Genomic DNA, 11,528 nt, shown 5'->3' with positions numbered 1-11,528 from the left:
CCTACAACACACTTTTACTTTCAGATCTCCAACGCGAATAAAATGATCAAAAGATACTTCCCTTAATTTATTGTTTTCATTTTTCTGGCTTCTTCGTTTTGCTACATTGAAAATATATATCCTGTTCATCCTTGTTTTGCATTTTGTAGAAATTCTCAAATTTGCTCATTATTTAGTTTAGTAAAACACTGCATTTTACATTAAAAAATAACACATCTATATACCTAGGCTATTCAATATAAACTTTATTTAACTTACTTGCAAGCACCTCCGATTTGCCTGGAAGCAACCATCTTGCCTTTATAATCTGTATACGTTATACTACTGACTCTAGATTTTTTTATTAAATTTCTTTGGTAATTATCATCATTTCTCACACATCGCCGTATTTTTCTAAGATTATCTGATTGAGGTGGCTCCCCTTCACTTCCCTAAGCCCTTTCAGAAATAATCGATTTAATTATTATTATACATAAGTTACTGCTTCAACAGATAAAAAATTTATTTTTAAACACGAACAATTTAGAACACAACTCTGATAATAAGGCAAAATACTATTTGAAATGATTCCGAATCCACCAATTAACAACGTTCGTATTATTAATTACTAGTTTCTATATATTTCAGACTCTTTCTTTATCGGTAAATACTCATTTATCTTAGTTATTCAAAAAAGTTAGTGACAAAATGTTTGTTTGCGCTATATAAAATTTGCAACAACTGAATGAAACTTGGTATTATTTAATTTTAGTTGGTCCTGTGTTAGTATTACATACATAACGACAAAAATGAATAAACCAATATCGTACCTCATTGTCGTTGCAATAATTTTTCAAGTAGTTAATAGTTTTGATGTAAATGGTAAGAATACTGTTCTTTTTATACAACATACATACATACATAATCGTTCCTCTTCTACCGTTACGTCTAGCTTTTGATGAACTTTCTCCATTCTTTATGTTCTTTGTCATTTGTGTTGCTTTTTAATAAGATTTACCCTTATTTTGTAAGATCTCTGCTATGTCGCTTTTACACTCTTTTATTTTATGTTTATTTTATTTTATTTTATTTCTTCCGCTCCTGCACATTTTTTTATTTGCCTTTTACTGACTATTCTTGTTATTTGACCAAATAATGTTAAGTTTTTCTCCTTTATTGTGTCAATTTACGGTTTAATTTGTCTGTTTCTTCTAATAAAAGTCTGTTTCTTATTTCTTCATTTTTAAGTCTGTCTGTTGTTCTTGCCCCTATCGTTCTTCTGAGGTATTTCATCTTTGCTGCATGTATCTTACTCTGGTGACTTTTGTCTAGAGATCTAGTTTTCTGCTCCGTATGTCGGCCTATTCTTTCATATTTTGTCATCTTTTTCTGTTGTTAAGGAATCTTAACAATAGTGTTCCTGTACTATCTAGTCTGTTGTTGAGATCATGCTTGATGCTTTTTCTGTTATTTATTACTGTTCCCAGGTATTTGTATATGTGTTTTTGCTTTATATTTTGTTGATACAAAATATAATATGATTAGGTCATCCTTGTCCTTTTACTTATTATTTTCATTAGCTCTGTCCCCCTTTATTTACTTTTAGGTTGTATTTTTTGCTTCTGACTTCCATTTTCCAAATTGTGCCTCAGTTTTCCTAATGTTTCGTTGGATAATACTATGTCATCTGCAAATACGTATATTTCTGTATTTAGTATTCGCATTTTATTGCATCCTATACAGTATTTTTTTAAGGTTTTCTTACATTCTTTTACTATCTCATCTATTATATTTAAAAATAGTACTGAGCTTAAACCTAGTCCTTGTCTATTTTCATAAATCATTATATATATATATATATATATATATATATATATATATATATATATATATATATATATATATATAAATATATATATATATATATATATATATATATATATATAAATATATATATATATATATATATATATATATATATATATATATATATATATATACATATATAAAGTAATTTCTATTTTAATGGGAATAACCCACAATTGAAGGTTAAAGTAAGTTTCTTGACGTTCGGAAATAGTTGTCAAAATACAAACATTACTAAATTAAACACATTTTGGTTTTTGTTACTTAGTAAAAAATTCTTCTAATAATTTAATTTTACTGGTGATAAAAAGAGAATAATCAAAGAAGCGGCTCTAATTATCCTAATTGAAACCAATTGTGTGGCAAATTCCTCGACAGAATGCAGTAGGATCTGGTTACCCATATTATAGGAAGTTAATAAAAGAAAATGCCAGTATTAGTAAGTCAGTAACATATCGAGGATACATCATTTGTGTTTTTTAAATAAGAAACATATAAAATTCAAATTTAGTGTTTATTCAGAGTAAACTAAATGTAAGACCAAATACTTACCATGTCCGGATAGTATTATGAGGTTTTTTCTTGTTTTTTTTTCGTAATGATTTACTATGGAATCACTAACGGGAGAATTTTACTGTCATCATGGCACGTGGTTGTCTTTTTAAAGACCAATTACATGTTATGATTTTTTTCTAACGTATATTCTCAAGTTAAAGTTGATTTCATGTAATCCGATGAACTATCGTACAATAAAGTCGTCCCAGGAACGCAACACAGCAATATTGGCAATAACATTTTAAAGTCGTCTACTTTAAAATGTATAATATATGTCTGAATTGTCAATGTAAATGAGTCAGATAAAATTAAATTATTTGAAGAATTTTTCACTAAGTAACAAAAAACAAAATTTGTTTAATTTATTAATGTTTATCTTTTGAGAACGATTTCCGAAGTAAAAATTGAAACGTCAATAAACTTACTTTAACCTTTAATTGTGGTTTATTCCCATTAAAATGGAAATTACTTTAAAATGCCACAAGTAAATAGCTTCAGAACAATATATATATATATATATATATATATATATATATATATATATATATATATATATATATATATATATATATATATTATATATATATATATATATACATATATGTATATATATATATATATATATATATATATATATATATATATATATATATATATATATATATATATATATATATATATATATATATATATATACAGAGTGACCCAAAAGTCTGGAAACGGCCAATTATCTCGTAAATTGCTAGTCATAATTGTACAAAACTTGAGGGGTGCATTTATTTTGGGATACCAAGATTCCATATTTAATATTTGCATTGTTGCCAGATTTGCCGTTTCTCTTATATTATTAGTAACTTTGGTTTTTTAAATTCATCACCCTGTATATTTATTCATTATTGGAATTTCCTATTCAATACGAGTTCAACCATCATCATCACTTATGATTTTATGTAGTCTGGAAGGTCTTAAATGCATCAAACAGAAGTCTGGCAACGCCTAATTGTCTCAATAAATTTTCACAATACTAACTATTTTTAACTACATTAAATATATATTTTTTGCACCACGTCTACGTGTATGAATACTTCTTTATTTTCTTTAAGACTTGCTCTATTTTATTTTCTATAGTAAATATATGGTCTTGTGAGTTAGGTCCTTTTCTGAATCCTCTTTGTACTCAATTGTTTCGTTTAGTTTTGCTGCTACACATAATAGGGATATGCCTCTATAGTTCTGACACTCTTTTGTGTTTTCCATTTTGTGCACTGGTACAATTATTACATTTGGTTTTTGTTTTGGTATGGAGAATATTATTTTTTTTTTGCTTTTTTCGTATGTATTTCAACATTTCTTAACTATCTCCATCGCTGCCAAGAGCTTTCCCAGTCTTAATATTCCCTATTGCTTCCTCTAGTTCTTCTTCCTGTATAGCTTCTGTTTTCTCTGTGTTTTTCTCTGATCCACCAATTACTTTGTTTTTAATTTTTATTTGCTTTTTTTGCTCTCCATTTAACAGTTTTTCAAAATGTTCTCTTGATTCGAAATCTAATATTGTTTCGTTTTTGATCATTATTTGTTTTAGCTATATTTCTTTGTTGCTTCGTAGCTTTTTCAGTGTTCTGTAAAACAATTATACATTTTCTTTACTGTTTTCTTCCGTTTTTGTTCGAACTTGTCTAAGCTTTGTTTTTTATTTTTCTATATTTTCTTTAAATTTCATTCTCTGTATTTTGGTATCTTTTATATTTTTGTTTTTGTCTTGTATGTATTCTTTTCAAAAATTTTTCTTTTCTTTTATTTAGATTTCTACCTCCTTATTCGATCATGGTGTCCTTTTTTCTTTCCTATTATTTCTTGTGGTCCCACATACTAGTTTTGCTGTATTTATCATAGCACATCTGAATTTTCCCCATTGCTCTTCTACTATTTCGGTCATTTCTTATTCTTTTTGAGTTGGGTTTTCCCTTAGTTTATGTATTTAATTATATTCTTGTATTTCTTATTCTGGTCTTCTGTGCTTTTCATTTTTATTCCTTTTCTGTTAAATGTAGTTTCCAGAAGCCAGTGATTACTGCCTATTTCATAGCTTCTTCTAACCCTTACGTCTCTTATTCAGCTCCAATCTGTTTTTCGCACTATAGTATAGTCAATAATTGATTGTTTGTTTCTTGATTTGATTTCTCTTGAGGTCTTATATATCTTTTTTTGTTGGAAATGTGTATTTATGATCATCATGTCATTGTGTAAACAGAATTCTTTTTCCACTCTAGCATTCATATCTCCTGTGATTACTATTTTCGCCGTAAAATCATTTTTTCATCATCAGAACTTATTATTTTTATATTTTGTTGCAACTTTATCAGGTCCGTAGCATATATTTAGGTTTGCAATTGCTTACTTTGTGCCCATCTTTAGATCTACTCTAAGTATCATCATCAACATGTGTGCGTTCATTGCTGGACATAGGTCTCCCTCAGCTCTTTTCATCTGTCTCAGCCTCGTGCTGCTTGTATCCAGTTATTGTTAATATGCTTCAGGTCATCAGTCCATCTAGTTGGTGGGCGTCTTCTGCTCCGGATTGCTTCTTGTCTTGGTCTGCATTCTAAAATACGTTTTGTCCATCGGTTGTCTGATAATCTGGCGACGTGTCCTGCCCAATTTCATTTTAACGACGAAATTTTTTCGATAGGGTCTGTTATTTTTGTTCTACGACGTATTTCTTCATTTGGGATTCGGTCTCTCAGAGAGACATCCAAAATCTGGCGCTTCATAGCCATCGAAGTCACGCGAATCTTATTAACTACCTTTTTTGTGAGTATTAATGTTTCCATAAGTGAGTACAGGTAACACACATTGGTCAAAGATTTTCCTTTTGAGGCATATGAGTAGATCCGATTTAAACACATAGTTTAATTTACCAAACGCTGCCCAGGCCAATTCTATGCGACGTGGGAGCTCACATGTCTGGTTATCTCTGCCCAACTGAATTTCATGTCCTAGGTACTTATACGATGTAGTCTGCACAATATTCCTTCCATCAACAGCAATATTTCGATTTAACACCAGATTAGTCATTATTTGCCCCCAACTCTAAGTATATGCTCATTGAAATATATTCAAATCCTTACTTTATTTATATTACATGCATTAATATGATTATTAATATAATGACATATTGATTATTGATATTGTTATTTACCATCCATGCTACCCCTACCTAAGTTTCTGTTTTCTAATACCGTTGTTTCTCTTATTTTTCTTTTTATATAAATGATAATCTTAAATGTATAAGACTTTTTGTGTTATTTAAATGAAATCAGTGCTACTGCAGCCTTAGTTGACCCCGATATACGATGGTCTGTTTCGTCTTTTCTGCCAGTTCAGGCTTGGAAAGATAATTTACATTCACTCTTGATACCTGTACTGCTCATCGTGGCCCATCCATTTTAAGAAAGAATCTTAAATGAAATAAAATAAATAAAAAAAGAATCTGTACTCTGTTTAAATTTTTTAATTATCTTAAAAATATCGATTTCTGCAGATGTCGTTTTTATAGTATTTCAGCTTTTATTTCGAATCCGTATGTGCTGACATAAGGATCCGAATCATTTCGGATTTTTGTTTTTGTGACCAAAGGTTTTTATTTATGTTTTTGCTAATGTCGTCAATTTGGTCCTGATTATGTGGAGGATCTAATTCAAACCTACTGACTAAGACCCTTTGGAATGCTTCTCCATTTGTTATACTTAGTTGGTATCTTTTTGCGTTGTTCTTTTAAATGTTTTTTTTTATCTCTTCTGTCATGTTAATATTTATTTTTGCCCTAACTATACGACAATCACTACCAGTTGTTACGTTGTTTATTGCTGTGAATCTTTCAAATATTCTTTTGTTATTTAGGCACAAGTTTACTCCATTTTTGCTAGTTCCGTTAGGTGCGATCTATGCCCCTTTTCTGTTGGTTTTTTTTGTAAAAGGTTTTTTACTCCACCGTAAGTATAATCTTCCTTGGCTTTATAGTAGAGCCTACAGCCTGAATGTAAGTTTACACAACCTTCTCCTCTTCTTTAACCTTCTTGATAGTCCTATTATGTCTCAATTCATGTTCCTCAATTACTCTTCTAGTTCGTAGAGTTTTTATCTGTTGACATGGAACGGATGTTATATGTTTCTATATGGAGTTGTTTGTTGTTCGTGGTCTGCACCAGTATTCTTGGGGCAGACCGTTGCTTCGGTGTGGGATTGTGGAATAAAATTTGTACCACCTGAGGTATCTTCTGTGTCTCTGTTAAAATCGGTATTTTTGTTTTCTAGATGTTTTGGCTACATCTGGCCAAACGTGTTGGTGGGGTAAAAAAATGTGTAATGTCGACCGTTATAACGGAGGTTAAGCAGTGCGACCTACTTAGTTTAAGCAATACCCTTTGGAAATGGCGATCGGCATCACTCACTCTTAATGGAATTATATTTCTTCAATTCCAGTTTTTACAGTTATCCCACTGATACTCGGCCTTTAGAGCATCGTTTGTGACAATAGGGTTCAAAAAATTAAAGGGGAAGTTGACATTACCCCACTAGAACACCCAATACTTGTATTTAATTAACATTTTTGAACTGTTACTAGTTACTAAAATGACCAAGAATCAATAAGGAAATGATAATTTTTCCATTATACATAATTACTATTTTTTTAGATTGCTTGCTGCCATTTAAGTACCCTGGTGGTATAAATTGTTATGCAAACCTCGTTCGATACCATTGGAATCACTGGTCGCAATGTTGTGAACAAGTTATTTGGGATGGATGCAACGATACACCGAATAATTTCTATTCCTACGAAGAATGTGAATGTGTTGCAGGAGACCTTTGTCGATCTTGCTATAAACCATAAAATATTATATTGTTATTTAACTAAATAATAACTAAAAAAATAAAAGGGTAAACATTATAGATTTGTAGTAGTTTAGTTTTTATAATTAATCTAGAAAATATACGGATTGGTATTGGCTATGATTTGGAGTATTCATTTTTTATTTTTTTTTTATAGGTTGTTAATTAAAAATTATAGTGTATTATAAAAAATAACACCTACCAAGATGTAATCTATTCTTGTAAGACATTAAAATGTCAAAGTAATAGAGTACACTTATTATTTCATTAATTCTATGTTTGGGAATAAACTACAATTAAAAAATGGGAAAAAAATTATTTTGGCCTGTCAGCCATTGTACAGGAAGCTGTTTTTGGTATCTATAAATCAGTTTCCAAACTTTAGGCCACAAACTCAAAATAAAGAGTTTCTAGTTCTTCAGTTCCGTTCTCATATTGTGGGTTATCCTCACTCAGAGCGTGAATAAGGTAAAGGAAAATGCCACCAGCAATAATTTCACAACAGTGTTATTATAGTTATAAAAATACTAGTGATTTTGCCGGTCACCATGCGACGGGGGATCCAATCAATTGTCATTTAGTCACTCCATTCAATTTTTTATGACTTCCTCCTATTTAAGGTTAGGACGTAAATAAAATGATATTTAGTCTGTTGTACAACTTTCGTCACAAATAAGTCACTGTTGGAGAATTTTATGAAATCGATCGACTTACAAAAACCAGCATAATTCCAGTTTGACATTTTAATATACATAATGAACTTCTTGCATGAAACGGCCGGTCTTTTAAGCTATGAGTGAGTATAAGCTTATAAGTTGGCTGTTGATAGTCAACACTAATTACCTAACAAACAAATCTGTTCTGCTCCCAAAATGAAAATATTCAGAGAAGCCATACAAAACAATGGAGTAAAATGACAGTAAGTGAAATGTACTATTGGTCTAAAGATTCTTTGTTGTCGACACCTATATTTTCACAAATTTTTACGCGAGACCGTTATTTATTGATTCAACGAAATTTGCATTTTGTCGACAATAACGACCACAGTAAGAAAAACGATAAACTACATAAAATAAGATTAGTTGTATCTCATCTTCTGAAAGCATACAAAGACGTGTTTTACTCGTTCGAAAATTTATGCATTGATGAAAGTTTGATGTTGTTCAAAGGAAGACTAAGCTTGTAACGATATATTTTGCCTACCACACGGGGCATTAATACAAGGGGTAGAAAATTAGAGGAAAAAACTACTGGGGATGGAGAAAGGCAAGCAAAATAAATCGAAACATATGCGAACGGCACTCAGGTTTTGGTAGGAGAGCTGGGGTTGTGGATAAGTGAAAGACAAGGGGGTTTGAATTGGGGCAACTACAAAAATATGAAACAAACGGTCATGAATCTCTTGGGACAAAATAAAAAGAAACAGGAAACGCCTCTAGTAATTTATAAAGAGCGCCAATTCAAGGTGCCTAATTATAACTATTACAACAACTAGTTGTAACTTGAGATATAATTATTAAACATAAAAAACATATCTTTTCCAAATGGAAACTCAAAAAAAGGGTTAGTTAAAAAAAGAATAAACAAAATGTTAAGAAACAAAATTTAACATTTTTTTTTGTGTCACCACAAACAGTTACAAAATAGACAGTGAAAAAATAATACAACAATAGTCGCAAAATACAAAAATACAAAAAAACTTACATGTTTCATCTATTTCCAAATTCCAGGAGTTGGAGATACTATTATAAACTTACAAAATTTACCGCACACAGATTAACCTTTTTTTAAAAATAAAACAAAATCAAAATAATAATAAGAGCTGTCGTGAGTTAACATTAAAATAAAAAAAACTGAACAAATAAATTGACAGCTAAAGTCAAACCCTCAAATTTTACAATTTATTAATTATTACAAATCCTTTTTGTTATGAAAGCAAATTCTTATTATTAAAAAAATGTCTGTCTTTACTTTAAAATTTGAAAGTTATCTGGATTTCACAAAAATTACACTTGCGCTGTAAACTGGACTTCTTAAAAACTCAACAATGGCTGGGAATCTCTGACACACGAACAAAAAGGAAAATGGGTCACTGGAACACAAACCTTGGAAACTAAACTGGACTTGGCTCCTTAAAATCAGGAAAAGGTACAACTGGATACAATGGCAATATTTCAAAACTCACTTAAAACTGTAACTGAACCATTAAACTGCTACTATATTTTACATATTTTTCATATAAAAAAACAAACAACGAGGAACATTTCAAATTTGACGTAAAATTTGGACATAACGCTGAAGACCACCGCTCTAAAAAATTGATCACATAAGTTGGAATAAACAAAACACTTTAGGTTTAAGACACATAAACAACACACAACGGAAATTAAGACGTAAATTCTTAATTTGAAAACGCAATATCGGGCGGTTTGAACAAAGAAATATCAAAGAAATTTGCGCCTGTGACATAAACAAACAATAAAATGATTTATTATCGACGGCGGCGACCTAAAAGAACGAAAGATTATTTGGGTTTTAAATTGAAGGATACGAACTAAGAAACATTGAAAAAATTCTTCCTTATTATAATGCATATATAAGGGGATTTCAATTAACACATATACGAGGGTTTTCCAATAAATTTCAATGCTACAAGCTTTAAACAATACATACCTTCGAAAATACATAGATTTGAGGTTAAATTTTTTATTTTATGTGACTGTCAGACTGGATACATATTAAATTTTTATATATATTGTGGGCTGGAACTAATATACCAGAAGAGGCTAATAATATCGGTAAATCCGGAAATGTTGTTCTTGTTCTCATGAAAGATTACTGAAATGCTGGCCATAATCTATATACTGATAATTGGTATACCAGTCCAAATTTGTATAGATTCCTTCTCCTCTATACTTTATCCTTCGCGAGGATGTGGTGACGTTATGGTATTTGACGAATGGTTGCTATCCATTCTTCTCTCTCCTGGGCGCGGTGTGCTGCCTCAGACAGAGAGTAACCGGTATAGCTTACTGTGGTCAAAAAAGACAAATCGGGGCGAGATAGAAGCCTTTACATCACAAAATTTACTTGAGCTCAAATGGCAAGACAAACGCGAAGTTCGTATGTTGAGTCCATTTCATAAACCAAATATTGTTGCTACGGAAAAAAAGGACCATGCTGACAATATTATATCAAAACCTCAGGTAGTAGTTGACTATAATAGTAACATAGGTGCTGTAGATCGTACAGACATGTTACTAAGTTCGATCGAGTATTCACGAAAAATCATCAAGTGGTACAAAAAGTATTTTTTCGACTTCTTGATATGTCTATTCTAAATGCCCACTCAGTCTACAAAATGAAAACGTCATCTAAAATATCATTGGCAGATTTTCACCTTACATTGACACGAGAAATTCTAGAAAAATTTCATATACCCAAGCCAAGGCAATCCACTAAAACTAAGGACCATCAAGATTTTCCTTTGCGACTCCTTCAGAGGTACTTTCCATCACGTTTGGAAACGACTGATCAAAATAAGCAAACCAGAAAAAAAAGTACGCAAAGACACAATCTATTGTTGCCAACAGTGTGAGGTTCTTTTTTGTGTGGTACCTTGTTTTGAAAACTACCATAATAAAAAAATATACTGGGTCTAAACTTCTGCTATTTTAATATAGAATTATATGTTTTAGTTTTTTGAATATTTTCTTTAATTTATATGCATTTTTATAAATAATTAATAAAACATTTATCTTATGTACTTGTTTTTTCAATTTTACACTTACGAACTTGTTTACCACAAAAGCCGGGAAACGCATATATGCGCGCAAGTATTAAACAGGAAACACATTAAAGCGCAAGGCACAAAAACACCCGTATCTGAGGCACGGCACGTTGAGAAACTGCCGTCGTAAAAGGGTTAATGGTTTCTTTCACTTGAAAAATGAATGCCACCTAGAGAAATAATCTTTTTAAATAATTATTCTTAGTGGATAGGATTTTTACATTCGGAAAATCGAAAGAATGTCCTGTTGTATTAGCAGGAAACATCTATGAGGGTATAACCTAATGTCACTCTTGTGAAGAGTAAAACGGCTCCAAACTTTTTGATAGGTGTGACCTATATAAGAACCTTTACAGCCTAAACAACTAAGTTTGTATACAACATCACTTTTATCTGAGTTTGATACCTTGTCTTTCAATGACCTGTACAAAGATCCCACAACTAGAGT

General features: G+C 30.8%; 1 long non-coding RNA gene across 1 annotated transcript; it reads left to right on the top strand.

Annotated features, from left to right (window-relative positions):
• The first annotated feature begins 585 nt into the window (after nucleotides 1-585).
• Nucleotides 586-7,413, top strand: LOC140446889 (uncharacterized). The gene is made up of 2 exons (XR_011951530.1): nucleotides 586-861; nucleotides 7,095-7,413. It is a non-coding gene; the product is annotated as an uncharacterized lncRNA (long non-coding RNA).
• The last annotated feature ends 4,115 nt before the right edge of the window (nucleotides 7,414-11,528 follow it).

The sequence above is a fragment of the Diabrotica undecimpunctata genome, chromosome 7 (assembly GCF_040954645.1).
Source record: "Diabrotica undecimpunctata isolate CICGRU chromosome 7, icDiaUnde3, whole genome shotgun sequence".
Lineage (NCBI taxonomy): Eukaryota > Metazoa > Arthropoda > Insecta > Coleoptera > Chrysomelidae > Diabrotica > Diabrotica undecimpunctata.
This window is presented reverse-complemented; position numbering and strand designations above follow the sequence as displayed.